At 42.3% G+C, this 24,499-nt stretch overlaps 1 protein-coding gene across 2 annotated transcripts in view; it reads left to right on the forward strand.

The window, feature by feature from the left end:
* Positions 1 to 7,149: 7,149 nt before the first annotated feature.
* The window catches only part of LOC126327375 (serine-rich adhesin for platelets-like), a 31,798-nt gene continuing 14,448 nt past the window's right edge, over positions 7,150 to 24,499 (forward strand). The window contains exon 1 of one of the 2 annotated variants that reach the window (XM_049995882.1): positions 7,150 to 7,296. The gene's annotated coding sequence lies outside the window, so the exon portion shown is untranslated. The remainder of the gene's footprint in view (positions 7,297 to 24,499) is intronic. The other variant, XM_049995883.1, reaches the window with a different exon arrangement.

The raw sequence follows: 24,499 nt of genomic DNA on the forward strand, positions 1-24,499 counted from the left end.
GAGATAGATATTAGCGCAGCAACCGCGGCTCCGCATGCTCAAAGAGTGCGGGAAGGTCGCCTAGACAGATACGTCACGCTACATATTGACACATATCGATTGCTGGGCATGGCCTCATCCCAAACCACACGATTTTTTCCTGGTGCTGTTTATGGTGATAAAAGAGAGACAAAATTTATAGTTTTTATGATGAATAGCAACTGGCTCTAAATGCAGAAAAAAATGTGTGATAATGCGGGTGCGTAGGAAAACAAATCCATAATGTTCGTGTTGTTGTTGTTGTTATTGTTGTCTTCGCTCCTAAGACTGGTTTGATGCAGCTCTCCATGCTACTCTATCCTACGCTAGCTTCTTCATCTTCCAGTACCTACTGCAACCTACATCCTTCAGAATCTGCTTAGTGTATTCATCTCTTGGTCTCCCTTTACGATTTTTACCCTTCACGCTGACCTCCAATACTAAATTGGTGATCCCCTGATGCCTCAGGACATGTCCTACCAACCGATTCCTTCTTCTGGTCAAGTTGTGCCACAAACTTCTCTTCTCCCCAATCCTATTCAGTACTTCATCATTAGTTATGTGATCTACCCATCTAATTTTCAGCATTCTTCTGTAGCACCACACTTCGAAAGCTTCTATTCTTTTCTTGTCCAAACTATTTATCGACCATTTTTCACTTCCATACATGGCTACAATCCTTACAAATACTTTCAGAAATGACTTCCTGACACTTAAATCTATACGCGATGTTAACAAATTTCTCTTCTTCAGAAACGCTTTCCTTGCCATTGCCAGTCTACATTTTATATCCTCTCTACTTCGACCATCATCAGTTATTTTGCTCCCCAAATAGCAAAACTCCTTTACTACCTTAACTGTCTCATTTCCTAATCTAATTCCCTCAGCATCATCCGACATAATTCGACTACATTCCATTATCCTCGTTTTCATTTTGTTGATGTTCATCTTACATCCTCCTTTCATGACACTGTCCATTCCATTCAACTGCTCTTCCAATCCTTTGCTGTCTCTGACAGAATTACAGTGTCATCGGCGAACCTCATAGTTCTTATTTCGTCTCCAGGGATTTTAATACCTACTCCGAATTTTTCTTTTGTTTCCTTTACTGCTTGCTCAATATACAGATTGAATAAAGTCAGGGAGTCTTACTTCCTTCTCAACTACTGCTTCCCTTTTATGTCCCTCGACTCTTATAACTGCCATCTGGATTCTGTACAAATTGTAAATAGCCTTTCGCTCCCTGTATTTTACCCCTGCCACCTTTAGAATTTGAAAGAGAGTATTCCAGTCAACATTGTCAAAAGCTTTCTCTAAGTCTACAAATGCTAGGAACGTAGGTTTGCCTTTCCTTAATCTTTCTTCTAAGATAAGTCGTAAGGTCAGTATTGCCTCACGTGTTCCAGTATTTCTACGGAATCGGAATGTTCGTATATAGCATTAATAATATCCTCATTCACAAAGTCGCGTCTTTAAAATATCTAGGCCTAGCGTTGCAAAGCGATGTGAAACGCAACGAACATGTTAGGTTTCTGTTTGTTGGGAGAATTTTAGGGTAGTGTGGCCTTTCTGTTAAGGAGACAACAACGGCAGTCCTACATATTCTTGAGTACTCCTCGAGTGTTTGGGATCCGCACCAGGAAGACGATGATGCAGTTCAGAGGCGGGCTGCTAAATTTGTTACGGTTGGCGCTAACAACACCCATTAGTTATGGAGATGCTTCTGGAACTCAAGTCGGAATCCCTGGAGAGGAGACGCTGTTATTTTCGAAAAACACTATTGAGAAACTTTAGAAAACCGGCAACTGATGCTGGTTGCTGAATATTGTAACTGCCTTCCATAATACATTTCGCGTAAGGACAACGAACTTAAGAAACGAGAAATTAGGGGCATAGACAGTCAATTTTCCCTTACTCTCCTTGCGAGTGGAACGAGAAAGGAAACGATTGGTATTGGTACAGGGTACCCTTCGCCAAGCACCGCGCGGTGACCTATGGAGTGAGGTTGGTTTGTTTTGGGGGAAGAAACCAAACAGCGAGGTCATGGGTCTCATCAGATTAAGGAAGGATGGGGAAGGAAGTCGGCCGTGCCCTTTCAAAGGAACCATCCCGTCGTTTGGCTGGAGCGATTTAGAGAAATCACGGGAAGCCTAAATCAGGATGACCGGACGCGCGATTGAACAGTTCAGGTTGCTAACCACTGCGACGCCTAGGTCGGTGACCTGCGGATTATGTATGTAGATGTAGAATCGTTCTCAGATTTTTTTTTGTCATCAGTCTACTGACTGGTTTGATGCGGCCCACCACGAATTCCTCCCCTGTGCTAACCTATTCATCTCAGAGTAGCACTTGCAACCTACGTCCTCAATTATTTGCTTGACGTGTTCCAATCTCTGTCTTCCTCTACAGTTTTTGCCCTCTACAGCTCCCTCTAGTACCATGGAAGTCATTCCCGCATGTCTTAGCAGATGTCCTATCATCCTGTCCCTTCTCCTCATCGGTGTTTTCCACATATTCCTTTCCTCCCCGATTCTGCCTAGAATCTCCTCATTCCTTACCTTATCAGTCCACCTAATTTTCAACATTCGTCTATAGCACCACATCTCAAACGCTTCGATTCTCTTCTGTTCCGGTTTTCCCACAGTCCATGTTTCACTACCATACACTACTGTACTCCAGACGTACATCCTCAGAAATTTCTTCCTCAAATTAAGGCCGGAATTTCATATTAGTAGCCTTCTCTTGGCCAGAAATGCCTTTTTTACCATAGCGAGTCTGCTTTTGATGTCTTCCTTGCTCCGTCCGTCATTGGTTATTTTACTGCCTAGGTAGCAGAATTCCTTAACTTCATTGACTTCGTGACCATCAATCCGGATGTTAAGTTTCTCGCTGTTCTCATTTCTACTACTTCTCATTACCTTTGTCTTTCTCCGATTTACTCTCAAACCATACTGTGTACTCATTAGACTGTTCATTTCGTTGAGCAGATCATTTAATTCTTCTTCACTTTCACTCAGGATAGCAAAGTCATGAGCGAATCGTATCATTGATATCCTTTCACCTTGTATTTTAATTCCACTCCTGAACCTTTCTTTTATTTCCATCATTGCTTCCTCGATGTACAGATTGAAGAGTAGGGGCGAAAGGCTACAGCCTTGTCTTACACCCTTCTTAATACGAGCACTTCGTTCATGATCGTCCACTCTTATTATTCCCTTTTGCTTGTTGTACATACTGTATATGACGCGTCTCTCCCTATAGCTTACCCCTACTTCTTTCAGTATGTCGAACAGCTTGCACCATTTTAAATTGTCGAACGTTTTTTCCAGGTCGACAAATCCTATGAACGTGTCTTGATTTTTCTTTAGCCTTGCTTCCATTATTAGCCGTAACGTCAGAAATGCCTCTCTCGAGCCTTTACTTTTCCTAAAGGCAAACTGATCGTCACCTGGTGCATTCTCAATTTTCCTTTCCATTCTTCTGTATATTATTCTTGTAAGCAGCTTCGATGCATGAGCTGTTAAGCTGATTGTGCGATAATTCTCGCACTTGTCAGCTCTTGCCGTCTTCGGAATTGTGTGGATGATGCTTTTCCGAATGTCAGATGGTATGTCGCCAGACTCATATATTCTACACACCAACGTGAATAGTCGTTTTGTTGCCACTTCCCCTAATGATTTTAGAAATTCTGATGGAATGTTATCTATCCCTTATTGCCTTATTTGACCGTAAGTCCTCCAAAGCTCTTCTAAATTCCGATTCTAATACTGGATCCCCTATCTCTTCTAAATCGACTCCTTTTGTTCTTCTATCACATCAGACAAATCTTCACCCTCATAGAGGCTTTCAATGTATTCTTTCCACCTATCTGCTCTCTCCTCTGCATTTAACAGTGAAATTCACGTTGCACTCTTAATGTTACCACCGTTGCTTTTAATGTCACCAAAGGTTGTTTTGACTTTCCTGTATGCTAAGTCTGTCCTTCCGACAATAATATCTTTTTCGATGTCTTCACATTTTTCCTGCAGCCATTTCGTCTTAGCTTCCCTGCACTTCCTATTTATTTCATTCATCAGCGACTTGTATTTCTGTATTCCTGATATTCCCGGAACATGTTTGTACTTCCTCCTTTCATCAATCAACTGAAGTATTTCTTCTGTTACCCATGGTTTCTTCGCAGCTACCTTCTTTGTACCTATGTTTTCCTTCCCAACTTCTGTGATGGCCCTTTTTAGAGATGTCCATTCCTCTTCAACTGTACTGCCTACTGCGCTATTCCTTATTGCTGTATCTATAGAGTTAGAGAACTTCAAACGTATCTCGTCATTCCTTAGAACTTCCGTATCCCACTTCTCAGCGTATTGATTCTTCCTGACTAATGTCTTGAACTTCAGCCTACTCTTCATCACTACTATATTGTGATCTGAGTCTATATCTGCTCCTGGGTACGCCTTACAATCCAATATCTGATTTTGGAATCTCTGTCTGACCATGAGGTAATCTAATTCAAATCTTCCCGTATCTCCCCGCCTTTTCCAAGTATACCTCCTGCTCTTGTGATTCTTGAACAGGGTATTCGCTATTACTAGCTGAAATTTGTTACAGAACTCAATTAGTCTTTCTCCTCTTTCATTCCTTGTCCCAAGGCCATATTCTCCTGTAACCTTTTCTTCTACTCCTTCCCCTACAACTGCATTCCGGTCGCCCATGACTATTAGACTTTCGTCCTCCTTTACATACTGCATTACCCTTTCAATATCCTCATACACTTTCTCTATCTGTTCATCTTCAGCTTGCGACGTCTGCATGTATACCTGAACTATCGTTGTCGGTGTTGGTCTGCTGTCGACTCTGATTAGAACAACCCAGTCACTGAACTGTTCACAGTAACACACCCTCTGCCCTGCCTTCCTATTCATAACGAATCCTACTCCTGTTATACCATTTTCTGCTGCTGTTGATATTACCCGATACTCACCTCACCAGAAATCCTTGTCTTCCTTCCACTTCACTTTACTGACCCCTACTGTATCTAGATTGAGCCTTTGCATTTCCATTTTCAGATTTTCTAGTTTCCCTACCACGTTCAAGCTTCTGACATTCCACGCCCCGACTCGTAGAACGTTATCCTTTCGTTGATTATTCAATATTTTTCTCAGTGTAACCTCCCCCTTGGCAGTCCTCTCCCGGAGATCCGAATGGGGGGCTATTCCGGAATCTTTTGCCAATGGAGAGATCATCATGACTCTTCTTCAACTACAGGCCACATGTCCTGTGGATACACGTTACGTGTCTTTAATGCAGTGGTTTCCATTGCCTTCTGCATCCTCATGTCGTTGATCATTACTGATTCTTCCGCCTTTAGGGGCAATTTCCCACCCTTAGGACAAGAGAGTGCCCTGAACCTCTATCCGCTCCTCCGCCCTCTTTTGACAAGGCCGTTGGCAGAACGAGGCTGATTTCTTGTGCCGGAAGTTTTCGGTCGCCATTGCTGATTATTTATCGAAATTTAGGCAGTGGCGGGGATCGAACCCGGGAGCGAAGACGTTTTTGATTATGAATCAAAGACGCTACCCCTAGACCACGACACTACGATGTTTAAATAGAAAAAAATTTTACCACTTCATTTATCCGTCATTGCCTCTCAGTGACTAACGATACAGGGATCTACTGTCCCATAAAGCACATTCCTGCTGCCCGACGAGGGCGACCTGAGCCATCTCATTGCTCCCAAACTTAGACGTGTGACCTTGAGGAACATTCCACGGACATGTGGCCACCACGTCAGGTGATTCCAGCTCTTCAGAGCACAACGGTGCTTTGGACCAAACAGCAACCACTCAGTGAGTTGCTGGAGGCGCTTGGGCGGCCGTAGATCCCGATGGTTCCCCAGCGCTATCGGTGCCTCATGGCGCCCACAAAGTGGCGCCTCATCGCCTTCATCAGAGCGTAAGAGGATGCTACAGGCTGCTACGTAATCATTTCTAACTTATTTGCTGCTGATTGTATTCATATGACGTCATCTGTAGATCTCCACTCTGCACCAATGCTAACCTTGAAATCTCTATCATATATTACGGTCTATTTGTGATTATAATTGTAGTACTCTGAAAAAGCAATACGTTAACAGCCAGTAGTAGACAACGATACTAAAATTTGTAGAAATATTATTAAAGTAAAATTTGTCGTCAGACAGACAGCTGATATTCTGACCCTTACTGCGTCTGCTGAAATTGTGATGGTTTTGATGGAACGACTGATGGTCCAGGGAGGCAATGAAGGCTTTGATGAAGAAATTCTGTCACGAGATATGGCCGAACACGGACGAACAGAAAAGCAGTACAGTCACATAAATTATGTAGACCTAATAGGAAGATGGTAGACATTTTAAGACAGGGACAAATGCTGGTTCTGTGTAGTGTTACTGATCTGTAGAAGAGCTGGTGGTTGGTGTATGGTGCTGAGAACTTAATCTGTGGGAACTGATATAACTCAGGACACGGGGGACGTATCTCTGTTTGATTTCTATAAACTCAAAAATGGAAAGAGGTGAAGTTTCCTTTGTACATTTTTCGTGTGTGAAACGATGGCGCGGGATCAATCCAGAATATCTTCCACTATAACATACCCAATTTTTTCGTGTATCGCATTTCACCCTAATCTCATAGCACCATGTTATTAATAAATAATCGTTGTTTTACGACAATTGAGCAGATTGCCCCGTTGTCATGACTGGACGAGATCCTAATCTCTGATCTCCTCTCCACTCATCATCATCATCATCATCATCATCATCATCATCATTGTCATAGTCACTACCGATGTTTTAACGCATTCATTTACAACAGACTGTAGTTTTGACATTCGTTCAGTTAAAACCTACATCACATGTTAAAATTTCTATTCGTTTCATATCAAAAATCATTTTTAAAAAGGTCATGTAAGTTTCATGCTTGTTATACAGTGAAGACAAAAGGATAAAATGAAGTAAATTCCAATTTTGTTTGATGGGTGTAGTACTAAAGGTAGGTGCATTGTATAGATTTGGATTGGATTTCTGCCAAAATAATAAAAGAAATTGTTTGAAAAACATAGTAGGAACAGCTTTGATTTAAACTTTCGAGACACGTTATATTGAAGTTCGCAAGGCAACCGAAAGAGGGTGCCACTTATGCTTCTCTGGCAGGAGTAAACATCGCGCGCCATTCGTCGGGGAACATTCGTCCGCGAAGCACCTCCTCTGCAGCGGCCACGGTCGCATGGGACTCCGAAAAACAGGTGACTAGTTGATGACGGTTAATAGTTGTATTACAGTACATTTCCTGTAATCTTATGACTACACACGACACGCAGTGTTCATCTTTCTTTCTGGGCTAAAAACTGAAGACTCCATCGATTCAGTGGTAACGACTTCTAACTTTCGCGATAGAAAAGTGACAGTTGCTTCCAAAACTAGTCATGTCATTAAGTTTTAATGTTGACATGACCCACAACACGAGATTAGCTGTACATGAATCTGGCATCACCTGACGATGTATAAAATGTACAGCATGTTTCTGTTCCTGGACTGATACATCTCCCCTCAGTTATGGATACCAGTAAGATGATTTACAGAGCGCTTGAAACGAAAATATTAATCTAAGAAGAAAAATTATCAGCGTATCAACGTATTCGCAGGGTATTCCAGAGATTTCTATATGAGATTATTACCACAACATAATGCGAAAGCGCCCAAGACTACAGTTCATCACATATAACCGTTCAAACGGTGTAGAACTTAGTCCATAACTTGTTAAAAACGGAAACACCGAGCGTGGTGGCGCAGTGGTTAGCTCACTGGACTCGCATTCGGGATGACGATGGTTCGGATCTATCATCTAGGTTAGGTTTTCTGTGATTTCCCTAAATCGGTTTATGCAAACGCCGGGACAGTCCCTATGATAAGGGCACTGCCAGTTTTTTCCCCTGCCTTTGTCAGATTCTAATTAGTCTGCCATCGATGACGAGGTGACATTAAACACTGTTGTTCTTTAGTGATGAAAAAAAGTTCCGTTTGAATATTGCTGTCACTACGGTGACGTATTGATAAACAGTTCCAACACAGCAAGAATATACATTGTAGAACGTCTTGTAAATTAAACTCAGCAGAAGCAGTGCATACCTACCACTGCAGTGTTAGAAGGAACGGTGTCTATAGCCTTCTGGATATCCAAAAATATGGCATCTGACATTCCCTGTCGATAGAACTCATTACTTCATGAGTATAAAATGCTAGTTTCTCAAGAACCATATTTTTCTGAATCCGTCCTGACTGTGTCAAATAGTTTTCAGAGGTACTTCATAATGTTCGAATTCAGTATGTGTTCCCATACCCTATTCCAAATAGACGGTAGTGATCATGCCTGTAATTCAGCGTATTACATCTAATCCCATTGTTGGGCATTGGTGTGAATTAAGCAGTTTTCCAGTCTTTCGGTACGGATCGTTCTGTGAGCGAGCCGTTGTATAAAACTGCTAAATGTGGGGATATTGTGTCAGCACACTCTGAGCGGAACATGATCGGACCGGAGACCTTGGCTTCATTAAGTGATTTGAGATGCTTTGTTACACCGAGGATATCTACTTATGGGTTTCTCATCTTGGCAGTTGTTCTCGATTGGAATTCAGGAATACTTACTTCTTTAGTGGAGTTTCGAAAAACCGTGTTTAATAATTCTGCTTTAGTGGTACTGTCATTTGTGACTTCACCTTTATCGTACAGGGGGGTGTGGGGTACTGATTGTCTTGCAGTTGGTTGCTTTATGTATGACCAGGATGGAAATTTTATAAGCGATATTACAAGCTGGAAGGAAAACTCTTGGTGCCAGTGTTATCTGCATGTACAAGATGTAATCTGATGAACTGGCATTTTCTTTTGTCGGTATTCAGTGTTTCGTTAAATTTTTCATGTACTATGATGAAATCCATTACCTGTATTCATACTTCCTGGTTGCTGATTCGTTTGGCAAAGACTAGGTACGCATTTGTGACTGAACGTAATAAATGTCGACCAAAATTTCTTTCGGCAGTCGTTTGTCAACTAGCGTTACCTTGAAAGAAATATGTTAATGTCCTACATTGCAGTTAACGCTTTCCTATATGGAATTCTTGTACCAGTGCACGTCCTAACTGTCCACGTTTTCGCTTCATGAAATTTATCACATGCATATTGCAGAAGTGTAGTACGGTCGATTTTCACCGTTACAGCCTTACTGACAACCTATTCGTTTGAGTCAGGAATTTCCAACTTCATAGTGAAGTCTGCGGTTATCGTCTAAGGATGGAATAGTGAAAGTAGACCGCAGTGAATCCAAAGTAACGTATTAATTACTTAGTGATTTTACTGTTTTAATTTTAAGTAATTTAGATACCACCAATACAAAGTGTGTGATCAATACAAAACAAAATCACCTTTCAGGAGCGAACTGTCAGTCTTCTGCTCGGCATTTCTGCTACTTAGTTCCCAGCGCTGATCGGCATTACTAATTCCACTTGTTAACATTTGCGAGCTTTCTAAGGTGTGATATGCCGGATCTTATAATACAGTACCAGAAGTACATTCTCGCCGAAAGCCTTCGAATTTCCTCTCCAAAATGTCTTACGCTTCTACTTATCAAGTAGAAGGTATCGCCAGCATGAGCAGGCTTAGTAACATTCTTTGCACGATAAGTGCCAGTGGAAAGTTTACGTTAACGTTAAGAGCTGTAAGCTTGGGCCCCCACACAGGTCCACGTTCCTGATTTGTCACGGCTGTTAAAATTCCATTTTACGGTGCAGACTAGAATTTCTACAATAAAATAAAGATTGTAGGAGTGGATAGCAGAAACTACTTCGCAACCGTGAACAGCAACACAGCACAACCTTTTATTGTGCCGAGATGTTCCACTTCTATCAATGAGTACATCGTAGAGGGGATATTAAGCTTTGAATGTCTTTAGATTCACTGAATATGCCTTCCTACTTAACCCCTGTCATGAAGTAATGGAAAGGCTTAAAACGTAGCTCTAGCAAATTAGTTTTTCTGTGCATTACTGTACAGGATCGCTCTTTACCACAGACAGTTCGAAAGTAGCTCTTGTACGGATAAAAGTAGAACAGCAAGTCGTATCCAATAGGAATACGTTAAATCAGCATGGCATCAGACCACTATGGAGTTTAATATATGGCTGAAAAATTCAGTATACAGAACGTAGTAAATAGCTACTTTCGTTTGACGTCATTCTCAAGACTGTTCCTCGATACTTGCCTTCACGCATTCATACTAACTGGGACTGCCAAAAAAGGGAACGTTGGTTTGTGCAAATAGCTTTTAAGCCTCTACAATCGAGTCATTGATAAATGAACTCGCATGAAACTCTTCGCTCTTTCACATACATTGAGCCGCTTAGACTTAAACTATTTTTACGTCTCAATTTAGTAACAACGCTCTGTTACCAACTTTATTTAGACGCTGTATTCTTCGAAACTTACGTGTAGACAACGCCTCTTGTTTCTGGTTCGCCACGATAGTTACATGAAAATTGTGTAGGCGGTTTGTAGTGTGATTTGTTTCTGGGATGCAGTCACCCATACCTGTATTTATGGGGCGGAGTAGATACAGATTTACGCTGGTTTCCAGCATGGTAGATGGTTATGGGAGCGAGGAATCGCTCTGCCGCAGCTGTGCCTCGAAGGCGTCAGCCGGTGTCCAGAAGTGCATATGGAGAAAAAGTATGCGTAAAGTCGCCCATGTAATAGCCACATCTGAGCTACGTAACTGTGGAGGTTATACTCTTCACGAATATTCTGAAGACGAGTACACTTGAAACTCTTAAATGAAACGGAGTTGAACATCAAATGACTAAATTTTTTTCCAGCACCATCACAGCAGTGCATAAATAAAAAAATCTTATTTATAAATAATAGCCAGAAGCCTCTTACGTGACTCACCTCAAATGGTTTCATCGGGTTTGCTCAGCTTTTCCCTCTCCATTATTGTTCTGACTTATTTGCTGTCCCTTATTACTTCTCCTGTCTCACCCTTCACGTCAGAAACGGTTGCAACGTATGTCACGAATTGTTGGACATTTGACTGCCGCTGCTGGTTTCACGCTCTACCACTCCCTCTAGTATCGTGGAACTTTTTAACGGTGTAGCAAATGGCCTATCCACCAGTCCTTAATTAGATACTTAGATGGGTATGGTGTCAGTTCTTTCCGAAAGAAGACACCATATCACATAAGTATCTGGTTCTGGCAATACCGGCAATGACCTTCTGAGCGGTTGCATTCCTACGCGACTTGAGTAAGAATGTCTTCCACGAGTAATGAGTGTGTAGGGTAGGGACACTAAGAAAGTAGTGTGTGTACATACGAGGTGATAATGTGGGTCTCGCGGGAGGCGTGCGCGAGATAGTCCCTGAAGTCGCACTATCCTTTGTGCACTCGGTGGCTCAAATGGTTGCCGGCACGGTAGCTTAGCCGGTTGGCCTCTGTAATTAAAAAAACTGAGTGGAAAGATCAACAAACGAACTTGAACGGATATTATGTGACGTCCGCAAAAAACCACACACAACGATCAACAACGGACAAAATAATAAAAAATGAAGAGCGTCTGCCATGTAAGCTGGAGATCCCAGGTTCTAGTCCCGGGTGGGTCACACATTTTCACCTGTCCCCGTTGATATATATCAACGCCTGTCAGCAGCTGAAGGTATTAATATATAATTTTAATTTAGTCCTTTATTAGATTTCCCACATATCCCTTCAATCCAAGAGTCGGTTGATAACACCATTTCGTTTTGCTTAGTAACAGAAATTTATAACCATAAAATTACGGATGTTGCGACTCGGAGTTTCTAGAGGAGATGGTTAGCTGTAGTGGAATTGAAGTTAAACAGGCTCTGCCCATAGGAATTTGTGTAATAAATTACCGTGCGAGCCTTTTTCACTTCGGCAATGTATTCAGCATTGACTTCAGGTATCTATGGTGTTTAAATGTCACAGAAGGCAGGAAATTACTTCGGCGAACTTCGTAGCGCACCACAAAGGATTCGGAATCTGCCTATGGTCACCGTAAATCAGCTGCTCGAAAACTTCTGCATTTGACGGCTCTGTTAGTACGTTGAGCCGCCCATCAAGAAAAAGTTTCTCAGCGTATGTCAACAGCAAACTTCGAAGCGGGAAATCAGAGACATCAGCCCTATACTGGTGTGGGTTTGACATTGAAGCTGATAAGTCCGTATTTATATTTCCATACAAAATGTTTGGTTATCTAACGAGCTGCTATGATTTGTCTTCGAAATGCAAAATGTGAGTCATACGAGGTAATAGCTTCATTTAATGCAAATAAGATAGTATCAAAATAATAAACATACTCCGTGACTTGACTGTTTCGTCAACAAAGTCGTACTTACAGAAGGGAAAACGTATCTTAGGTTTAAGTTCAGTTCGTTGTAGAATTTGTTCTCGTCCTTATTCTAGAAGAACTAGATAACTTATAGGTAAATTGGTTTTCACTACTTTACCTGCAAAGCAGCTGTGGTAAGCTAGATCCGAACTGACGTGCACTAACTTTACCGTTCACTACGCTATGTGTAATTCTCTATCATTTTTTTTTGTTTGTCACCGTCACTAGAGAAATCTTTTAAATCACGCGTACACTTCGTTAGAATGAAGATCCATTGAATGTGCTTCCATCCTGCTTACACGTATGTTAAATGGCATATGTCTCCGGTACTCAGTATGCATATCAGCCGTCTTACTGCACCTTAATGTAGCGAGTACATGCTTTGATAGCTTCACCGGTTTCCTGTTTTTTTTTTTTTTACATGTTTATTAACCATATTGGTTTCTCTGCCACATCAAGACTCGGCCGAATATTTTCATGCAGGTAACCTACGTAGTTACGAAGTGTGAGTTTGGTGAGGGCAGTATGTGAATATAACAATCTTAACTAAAGAGTGTGATCTGAATATCAAGATATTAAATCCATATTTTTTTTGACATTACAGGTATGATGAATGTAAAGAGCCACCCCAAATGGTATTACTAATAAGCGTCGAACGCTCCACTCGTTAGGTAGCTCAATAAGTTACAAATCTGCATTTAGTTCACTGATTCTACATATCAACAATTGACTGCGAAAGTGCTGTTAAACTCCAAGGCCTCCCGAGCAAGTAATCTGAAACTTCGTGCAAATTATATACAGTAGGGACATGTTAGTCGGGTTTTTCTAAAATTAGAAATTTCACTGAAATGGCACCGATTTTTCCGATGTCGGATACTTAAAATTTGAGCAGCCGACGCTATCTTAGCTCCCGTAAGGTTAAGTCATGTAATTCTGCTTCAGAAAGCTTTTAAGACCCCTCTAATGAGCGCACTGTCGACAGGACGTCAACCTCTAATCTTCAAATGATACCTTAAGTCCAGAATGAGATTTCACTCTGCAGCGGAATGTGCACTGATACGAAACTTCCTTGCACATTAAAACTATGTGCCCAACGAGACTCAAACTCGGGACCTTTGCCTTTCACGAGCGAGTGCTCTTCCAACTGAGCTACCCAAACATGACCCGTGGGTCATTCTTGGGTAGCTCCGTTGGTAGAGCACTCGCCCGCGAAAGGCAGAGGCCCCGAGTTTGAGTCTCGGTCTGGCGTACAGTTTTAATATGTTAGAAAGTTTCAGCACCTTAAGCCACCTACCAAGCAACTTCTAATCTTTGACAATGACAGCGATCTCACTATCTTTTAACATTATGTAACGTAAACGTAAAAATCATTCTGACGGCCAGGCTCCAGCCTGTATAGTTGGACTGGGTAAGAACCATGCGAACAAGCGGTAAACGCTCGGATAGCCGTCTGATGTGTCGGCTCACGTGGTGGTGTGATGTAGTATCCTAACCGTGTGTGGTACCGGCGATGTCCCTTGTCAGACAACACGGCGTTTACCTAAAGAACTGCCAGAAACTACCCAGTCCTGGGCTTTGAATCGCTGGCAACGGGAGTTTAGTACGAAAACGATGTGTGGCAAATGGGGCCATTGGGTAGCTGCTGGGGTAGTCGTTATTGTCGGTTCACGCGTGAACTAGTGTCAGTCCTCCTTTGGGGGATACGATGAGTCCGTTGGCAGACCGTATGGCAGTTTGCCATAAAACTTCTTGCTCTCTACCTCACCCCTGGCTTTTGTCATCTCTCCCCAGGGCAATGGGCGATTTGGGTAGTATAAGATGTGTGGTTGAGTATCCAATGTGAAATATCCTCGGCGGTTACTCGTCAAACGTGATGGGACTGAACCACAGACACGAGTAATCTTATCTGTCCAAGTCCCGATCATCTGGGACTTGGTTGCAATGGCCCAGAACCTGTGGCTAATTTGGATGTAGCTGGGTAGAACTGGTGAGTCTGAGGGTGTCCGGGCTCGGCAGTGGGTAAGCCTGGCCATCTGCGAGCTGTACCACTTCCGAGTTAGACTCGATTGAGCGATCAGCTAGGAGGCGCCCCGTAGCCGTCGGTTCCCGCGGGCGTCGCAGTCGCCGTCAAACTACTCGGCCAATGGCAAAGAGTGGTCCTCAGTATATTACGCAAAAAGAGTAATCAGTCAGTCTCCATCGTGGGGAGGTTTCCTCGTCCTGATCCACCGGCTGTGTGCGGCTTCCATCGCCCCCCTCCTCCCCCCCTCCCAGCCACCCCCCTCCTCCCCCCCCCCCCGACAGGTGACTTACATCACTGGTCTTTTGACCTGTAGCGAATAATAGTCTTTAACCATATACCGGGGGAAGGAGAAGCTGCCAAGAGGGAGCCAGTAACAGCAGTGAAATGGCGCTGCACAGTAACCTAAGCAGAGCCATTATAGAATGAAATTTTCACTCTACAGCGGAGTGTGTGCTGATACGAAACTTCCTGGCAGATTAAAACGGTGTGCCGGACCGAGACTCGATCTCGGGACCTTTGCCTTTCTCGGGCAAGTGCTCTACCAACTGAGCTACCCAAGCACGATTCACGCTCCGTCCTCACAGCTTTATTTCCGCCAGCACCTCATCTCCTACCGTTTTAATCTGCCAGGAAGTTTCAGAGCCATAATAATTCAGAAAGGTGCCCCTTGGTCCGAGCGCTGCATATACTTCCTTCCACACATTGCACGTCGTGGGTCCGTCTACTAACGCTATCCTTTCTTCCACACATCGGCGTACTAAAACAAAGTGATAAATTAGTAAGCTAAAATGTTAGGTCAGTGTGTAGTAGGTTACCACGTACGCATGACGGTGCTGTCTACGCATCCGTCACAGTAGCAGATTTTCCTTCAGGAACATAACCCCAGAGTAGCATATTCTTAGAATTCCGCTCCAAATCTGTCTTCAAATTAGTTGGTAATTACATTTATGAAAAGGTAAATTTATCTAGCTTTGAATAATCTGATAGTACTTAACATGGATCATGGAAGCAATCCCCACAATCTTTATTTCTACCGTTATTACGCGAAATATCTTTCTTGCTTAACCCTCGAACGGGCGGTTTCCGTACTTTTGTATACATATAAAGAATAGTTTATTTGCTACCAAGGTAAACACACGAGCAAATTGTATCTCAGTATAAACAACTGTAAAATGAGCTAAATCGCTGCTTAACCAAACAATAACATATTAAACTTATCACTCTGCTGCCGTCTAGAAGTACCACCCTAGAGTAACTTTCCCTGAAAGCATTAAACAGCGCAGCTGCATCAGATCCCAACCAGCCGCTTATTTGATGATGATCATCTCATATATAGCTGCCTCAGTGGAGTTGTGCTGCTAGTTCAGAATCTGTGTCATTTTGTTGCAGGGATCTCTTACCTAGCTCTGTGTTTATTTAATATTACTGCCGCTCGCTTGGGCGCGTAGTATATGCATCTGAGCATTGTTTAAAGTAGAAACGAAGGAATAGATAAGGCCTCGAAATGTAAAAACGATGCAGTGGTACAAGAGTGCTAGTTGCGATTGGTGCACTTTATACATGGGTGCGCCTGCTCGAGGCCATGAAACTAATTCCCTGTGAATTATTTACAAAATGTAACTTGGAATGTAAGCTTTCAGCACAGCATTTCAGATTTTGTTGAGCATTTTGGTGATATTTTCCTGTTAGTTTCGGAACAAACTTCATAAGTTTACGTTATACATGTGCGGAATTAATGTTAATTTTGTGTTCAGGTGGCAGTTCCACACTCTTAACGTTGTCTAGCATAATGTGTGGATCTCTGTAAAACGGAAATTTGCTACATTAATGTCAGGCTTTGGAAAGCATTTCTGTGCTGAATTGGCAATAACATCGCTTTCCAGACGACAAAGAATTCTAAAATGAGAGATGTTTCTAAATCATATTTCCCTTAGAATTTGTTTCAAATTAGTCACCTTATAGAGCGCACATTGGTGCGGGGTGCACACCCTATAATCGGACGAGAGGCGAGGCATGCGCGTTTGCATTCAAACTCTCTGACATGACGGCGGCTGTTTCAGACCTGTCTCTTGCAGGAGGAAGGTGGCGGTTGCGCTCAGACGGAGCGCGCTCCGTCAAACGCGCGCAGCGAGCAGAGCAACACCAGCCAACCAGCGGAGTCTTAAAACGGAAAGTCGCCATCGCACCTCCCTCGCATTCAGTGGTAAGATGGCCCAAAGGAAAGCTCGTCAGAAACATAACACAGGTGAAGCATGAAAACGGATAGGTGTACTGAACTGCGGAGAAAGAAGCAAAGTAGAAGCAGCGAACGGTCAAAGAATCAGTGCAAAATAGAGCAACTGTGAACAGAAATGGCGTCGTACTTAAACGTTTTCGATGTTGGACTGCCAAGCGAGAGAGCCGTGTTCAAACCTATAATTTTTTTTTCTGTCCGCTTTATTCAGTTTTGTCCGAGTTATGGTGTAAAGTCGGTTTGCAACAGCGAAGTGTGATGTAGGGACCTGTAACGACATTTGACTCTCCACAACTACTCTTTCAGCAGTGGAAAGTGGCTATTGAATGGAAACCGCAAAGTTTGATGACAGGGTGACAGGTTAACTGAATCCTTAATCGGATTACACGTCTAGTGTCATACGCGGCATTAGTGACGTTACGTGTGTCATATGACAGGAATCTCTTAGCGATAAGCTTAATTTGTACGCATGGTGAGGTATGCAAACTTGCCCGAACAGGTGTACGCATGAATTCGGTCACTACCATGAAAATAATGAAAACATAGTTTCTGACATAATCTGTAACAGATGAATAGAAAAGTTTCATAATCACAGTTCCTCCGGGCTGAGTCAAACACATCAGTATTTACAACGTTTTTCAAGTTGCGCTCCGTTTCGAAAGACTTCACTCTTGAATTCCTTTGTTGAAGCATAGTTTAAACCCGTTTGTTTTCACTTCTTTGGGACATCTATGCGGCATCTCTCCAGCTCCCACCAATCACATTTACTTGCACGGCAGCGTATTCTTGCCACATGACTCTTAATCTATAACCAAGGTATAGTACGACAGTTACCATGACTACATAAAGAGAACCAATATTTCAATGACGAGACGGACGGTTCATAATGTGAAATAAATGGCACGAAGGAGTTTTTAATATGGCTCGCCCGCTTGGCAGGCCAAGATCATGATCACTCATCAATAACGGCGTTGCTGTTTCAGGCTGCTCCTTATTGCACTTCCTTTTCTTGGACCGTTAACTGTTCGTATTTTGCTTTTCTTCACAATTTAGTGCAACTTCCTGTTATCGTACTTGATCTGGGTTAAGTTTTTGACGAGTTGCCCACTGAGCAAACTTACCACTAAATCAGAAGGGGTGCTATGGGGCGTTTCTTTGTTAACACGGTGCGGTTTGTTGGTTACGTGCAAGAGACACGGTGAGCGCGGCGAGCTCCGACTGGGCCGTCTGCAGAGAACCATATGGGTTACCCCAGCTATGGAGCGTGAGGTAACGTTCTTTTCCTTGAGAAAAGTAGCTCGCTACTCTTTCCAAAATAAGAACGCATTTAAGTCTAAATTTTTGTATCCTTGGCATTGTCGGAAAGCCGTCTGTTACATGTAGCAGCATCGGCTAAAGTGAGGTAGACTGCCCCTAGAACAGCATAGACTACTTCTTGCATTCCTGATGTAGTATCGCAGCACGAACAACTCCTAAGCTCTAACACCCGGATGGGAGCCACCTCCCTGTATAGCAAATTCTTTGCGAGGTTAAGAGTTAGAAGCTGGACCACTCCACGCGTCAATGTGTGGGTGTGCTCACACACACACACACACACACACACACACACACACACACACACACACACACACACACACACACATATGTATATTACCTACCCTGCTGACGCTCTCTGCACTCGGCACAGTGTGGCTGCGCCTTGCTGCCAGATCCAGGACTCCCAAAGCGGTGGGTGCTTGCAGACTGTCCCTAGGGCCGTCAGGAGCGAATTTTTAAATTTAAATATAAAGATTCTGTATGACATCCGTTAACCAGAGGGAACACACTGGAATTCCATCAAGTGACCTGACTGCTACAAATCGCTGTACGCATCAGAGTTAATTAACAACTGGGGAAATACGTTAAGTGGGTCATCAGACAGGCTTTCCCTCTGTTCTGGTGACTTTGATTTAACGTCAGACACTGCGCCAATATCACAGGTCAATAACCTTGAATTCCAGCAAAATATGCCATCTTGAATTTTTAAAATTTCCTGTCAATTCATGCACAGGGCAGCTAGTCAGAGGGTGGGTGAGGGGTATATCTGGCACCAGTGAATGTCATTGACATCTATTACGTCATTGCAGATTTGCCAGATTAGTGGAAAGCGCTCTGAACGCAGTCAGCTGAGGTATGAGGGAAGGATGGAGGGAAAATCGTCAGAGAGGGGGCAATGGGAAAGGACAAGGGGAGGGGCAGGAGGAGAGAGAGGGGAGGAGATGGACAGATAAAGGACTTAATGATTGGGTGGTCAGACGGGCGGAAGAAAAGGTGTAAGGTGTCAGGCAAATCCAACACCTTCAATGAAAAGCCTGACATGATAAGCAAATCCAGTAGTATGTCACATAGCTCCGAATAAATCGTGACATTAAATTAACCAAAGTAATACGAGTAACGAGTGAGCAAACGGAATACCACAGACTAACACAAGAATGCCTAAATGCATGTCACACCTTCCCACCGTGAAACTGAAGCAGTTCCGAGGGGAGAAACGAGAACAGCTAGAGGGCCCTACGATAAGGGACGGACTGGACACCCACGTCGCTAGCCTACCTCTAAGACTACCACCCGCACGTTTTAGCACCCGACTTTTTCGCGTGTCTGTTACATTAGGACCACCCCTAGCCCATGTCAAAAGATAGAGCCCTCCAGAAGAACAGCATAGATCTTACGATAACGCTAAAAGAACCACACCAGCTGCAGGTTTTAGTGTGAGACTTTTTAGCATCTGTTATGTTGCAAACTTTAAAATCATTTGTTTTACCAGCTAACTAAAAATAATAAAGCCTTGAACCCCTTCCACTAAATTTAGTTAGTATTAAGATTCTTTTACAGAGAGTGCAGTGGAGCTGACGCTGAGATCATCAAGTATTTGGTTATATCATCGCTAGTCTAACTGAACTCTTCTGAATTCTACATCTCATGTGTGGTCTGGCGTCTCCTTACCAGCAACAGATCCCAGGTTCAAACTAGTCAATTCCGTAAAAAAACACGCTCAGAGCGTCGTTGCGCGAAAGTGGTAGGGAGACACGATATAGAGCATACCGACACCACCATGAATGTTTAGAAAATGGTAAAATACCATGATTGAAAGTCGACCACATGCCTAACTAGGTCAGAAAAATATCCTGATGTGAAATTTTCGTAGTAAATATATTTTTTCTAAAGTTACACATAGTCGAACACAGTAGCTGCAGCGATAGATTGTAATAAAGTATTCAATAAATAGACATTCTAACAGAGACAATAGCATAATTAAGTTATGAATTTTAATATTGTTAGAATTACGTTTTCTTTCCAATGCAAGCGCACAGGTGGCAAATACATCGTTGACAAGTTGGTTCTGCCCCAACAAGTGCATTGTTCGTCAAGTCGTGTGAACAAAAATTAATGAAACGCATGAGATCGTATGAGCGCATGTTGACGCGAAGTAGGGCGCGTGAATTGCTTTTAAAACAGAAAATAAGGGATTCGGATAGATTAGCAATGGCAGATGGAGACATTGACCGAATTAAGGTAGAGACCCAGCATGAAAATGGACAGTACAACAGACGATGCAGTATCGCGATAAATAGGACAGATAACGCACCATAACGAGGATAACGTACGTCAAGGCATAGAAAACCAAGGTCAGCATAGGACAGAGGAGCAGGAAAGTAGAGACTCAGTTGATGAGGATTCTAACTTGCGTCTTGAATACGTAGAAGCCACAGTACAAGTAATCAAAGCTCTCTCACCACAGAGTACAAGGAATGCCAGCAGAACCGTGTCACAGCACAGTTCAATGCAATCGGTTGCAAACCAACAATTGGGCGAAAACACAGAGCGTAGGACGTCGGAAGAAAACGCAATAGGACCCATTAACCTGGCAGAATTATTACAATTAATTACGGAAACAATGACAAGGCAAAGTAAAGGAATTGCGAACCAAATTAAAATTAAAAATGCAGAAACGACGAAACAAATTGCAGAAACCACGAGACAAATGCGTGAGGTTAAAGAACAAAACAAAAACAAAAAAATCAGTTACACCTAAGTCATATTGAAGACGAGGCAAAAGAATCTCGAGAAGTGATAGGAAACTTAATAACAGGTTCCAATCAATTGAGAACAGACATTGGCAAGGTACAAGCGGACGTACAAACATTGCGTAATGACACTCAGGACGAGATCAAAACATTACGTAACAACACCCACAGAGAAGTCAAGAAACTAGAGAAACAGATAAACTTTATTCCTAGACAAGCAGCAGGTACAGCGCGTGAAATTGTTGAAAACAGTGTGTTACACAAACGTATCACGAAAGCAGCGCTGAAAAGATATAACCGCAAAGTCAAAATAGAAGCGCAAACGAAGCGACAGTTTCAGAAATTGCGAACAGAGTTGTTGCAAACCATTGAAGAGCGTAGTGAACACGATCAAACCAAGCACAGAATCTGCAACCACATCCGTATCTGTAACAGCACCGGAATAGCAAGAAATTAACGAAGATATTACGCATTTGCGATTCCAATCACAGGCGGAAAGTAACATACATTAAATCAGACAGCCTGCACAGCAACAACCACGTTTCGATATTCTTGATGAACAAACGTCATCACAAACACATGCGGAACCACAAATGTATGTTTGAAGACAGTTTGGATGGTGCAATGAAGCAGCAAGGTTAGCCAGACAAGATACCCAACCAATACGTAACAGTGGAAAGCCAGGTCGCGAAGAGTACAGTGCAATGCATTCAGCTACATGTGCACAACCGATGGAAGAAAATTATTGCGTACCACCCCCAACGATACTACGCAAGGGTAGGCGAAAGCTACAGTGCACAATATGCAATGGATCTAACACAACCGGAAAGAACGACGGGAGAAATGATCAGAAACAAAAGTGGCGAAGAATCGCGAATTTCATTTGGAACTATGACGAAGTACAACGATCATTTCCTCAGTCAGAAAATTTCAACACTTTCGAGGATGAAACTCATTACGTCCACGAACTTTATTTGATCAATTCCGAGTGGGATTACCAAAACACTGGACGCTAGCACACAAATTAGACTTTATATGTGCAGACATGTCAGGAACAGTCGCAGAAACCACGCAGAATGTTGCAGCGACATGCCGATCGTATGAAGATTTCAGAGACAAGTTTCTCTCACGATATTGGTCCATCGAAGCACATGACAGAGTGAAGTACGAATTATTACAGAACCCATATTTTCAAAATTCAGGAGAGAAGAGGCCCGTGAAATTTTTCGAAATAATGGCAAACAAAAATCAATGCTTAGATGTACCATACAGTGACGGAGAGTTGATTAAATTATGCGCGATGAAGCTACCATTGAAATACCAGCAATCATTAGTAGGTCGAGGATGCAATGATGTCGAAGCATTTAAAGGTATTCTAAGGGAACTAGAGTTCATATTTTCGGAATATGATGCAAGAAAAAGACGAAGCGCACGTAAAAACGAAAGCAAAAAGCAGTGGAATCCACAAGACACAGTACGAAGAAACAATTACGAACCACGTGATAACTTCGCACCAAGAAACGAGAATAGATTTCAACAAAGAACCGGTTATGGATTTAGAAGAGACTGTGGCAATAACTATAATTCACCCAGGAACTGCAACAACTATTACAGAGGAAATAACAACTGGAACGGGTACTGGAGAACCAATAGACCGACAAATTATCACCAAAGAAACCACTACCAACAAGCTGAACAAGAAAAGCGAATACAGATAGAAGAGGTGGAGATAAGACCACCAAACCCCGATAAGTTGGAATTGACGGCTAAGCGCCCATGCTAAAGAGAATGACGCACCGACCCAGGACAATTGCAGCACCTTGAACAGAGAAGTAAAAATCTTACCACGAGAAGAGAAGGAAGAAACAAATCCGCAGTGACCAGATGAAAACTAAGACAAGAAAATAAAACTATGGTGTTGGGAGGAAGTTAATTGGGAGAATACTGACGAGGAAGATGAATTACCAGAGGAATGCACAACGAATATACGAGGAAAGGACGAAATAATGAGTATTACAGAACTATTTGATAGGGGAACCAGGGAAATCGAATTCAGTGAGGATGATACGCAGTCGACAGATGTTGAAAATAAGTTACGGGTGGGCACACAACCCAACGTATATAATGAAGTTATGAAGCGATAATTAGAGCATTTAGATGCGTTTATTTGGAAGTAGCGACGGAGGAGGAGGAGATAGACGAGGATGAGGAAAAGGTAGACGATGTTGAAGAAAGCGTAAATGAAGGAAGAAATAGAGAAGAGGATATAAAAGAGAGAGAAGTAGCAGTCGAAGCTTATCCTACAGAAAGTTCGAATTCACAAGGGTAATTCCTAAAGACTCATGTGTGATTCAGTGGAGGATTCGTTGATGCAAAAAGAACACAACCAACCCTTTCAAATTCAACCAATTGTGAAGGCCATGGTAAATCATATCCCAGTCAATATTGTAATTGATAGCGGAAGTGAACTGACTGCGATCTCAGAAAATTTTTCATGCAGTGTAATGCCAATGAGGAATTGCCAGTTCTGAAAACACGTAAGATTAAAGTAAGAGGTCCTATTAGAAACAATGCTGCTGAAGTTAAGAGACCAACAAGGTTAACTATTTCGTGCCAAGGTCAAAAGATCGAAGCCAACTTCGTGATTATACCTAAACTAACTGTAGATATGATTATAAGTGCAGATTTTTTAAATTAGACGAGTGATAGTAGATAAGGGGAAAGGTAGCGTAACATTCGGTAATGTCACGCTTCACTTTGAGCAAAAGCTAAAATTAGAAGAAATACCAGTTATAAACAAACAATTAAGAATGACACGAGATAAAGAAGACGAAGAATTAGAAAGGAATGCACAAAAGAAGGAATCGCCTCAACTCGTGTTAGAAGTCCATAAAGAAATCGACGAAAAATTGCAAGAAGTTCACGGTATTTCGGAACACAGTAAAAGAGAATTAGAGGGAATTTTACGAGATAAAGCAGAGGTATTTTTACCTAAGACTGGCAGTATTAAACACTTTCAGTATAAGTTTGAAGTAAAACGGCACAAACCATTTAGAGTGCCACCCTATACAATCCCATTAAGCTACAGGAATAAAGTATTCCAGGAGATATCTAAAATGTTAGACGACAATATTATTGAACCAGCTACCTCAACATACAACTGCCCGCTCCATATTGTACAAAAACGAGATAGGAGCATCAGGTTAGTGCTTGATTCCAGACAGATCAACACAATCATCAGTGAGACAGATCGCCCAGAAGAATTAGAGGAACTGATACAAAACTTCCACAGTGTTAAGATATTTTCACCAATTGATTTACAGAGTAGTTTCTGGCAAATAGAATTGGCCCCAGAATGTAGAAAATTTACAGCATTTATCGTATTCGGTAGATGTTACCAGTTTAAACGACTGCCATTTGGTTTAAACATATCAGCAGCGTTTATTAGAGGGTTTAATACTATACTCAGTCCTGCAATTTTACAAAAAATTACTTATGTTGATGATGTGATTATAGCAGAACCCTCTTGGGAACATCACGACGACATATTAAATCAATTTTTACAGATCATGAAAGGGCATGGGGTCACAGTAAATATTACAAAATCCAAATTTGGAGGGCGAGAGGTCAAATTTCTAGGAGACATAATTTCCGAGAAAGGGGTAATGCCCGACCCAGAAAAACTAACGGCAATCAAAGAATTCTATACTCCATATAATAAGAAAACTCTGA

This window comes from Schistocerca gregaria, chromosome 2 (assembly GCF_023897955.1).
Source record: "Schistocerca gregaria isolate iqSchGreg1 chromosome 2, iqSchGreg1.2, whole genome shotgun sequence".
NCBI lineage: Eukaryota > Metazoa > Arthropoda > Insecta > Orthoptera > Acrididae > Schistocerca > Schistocerca gregaria.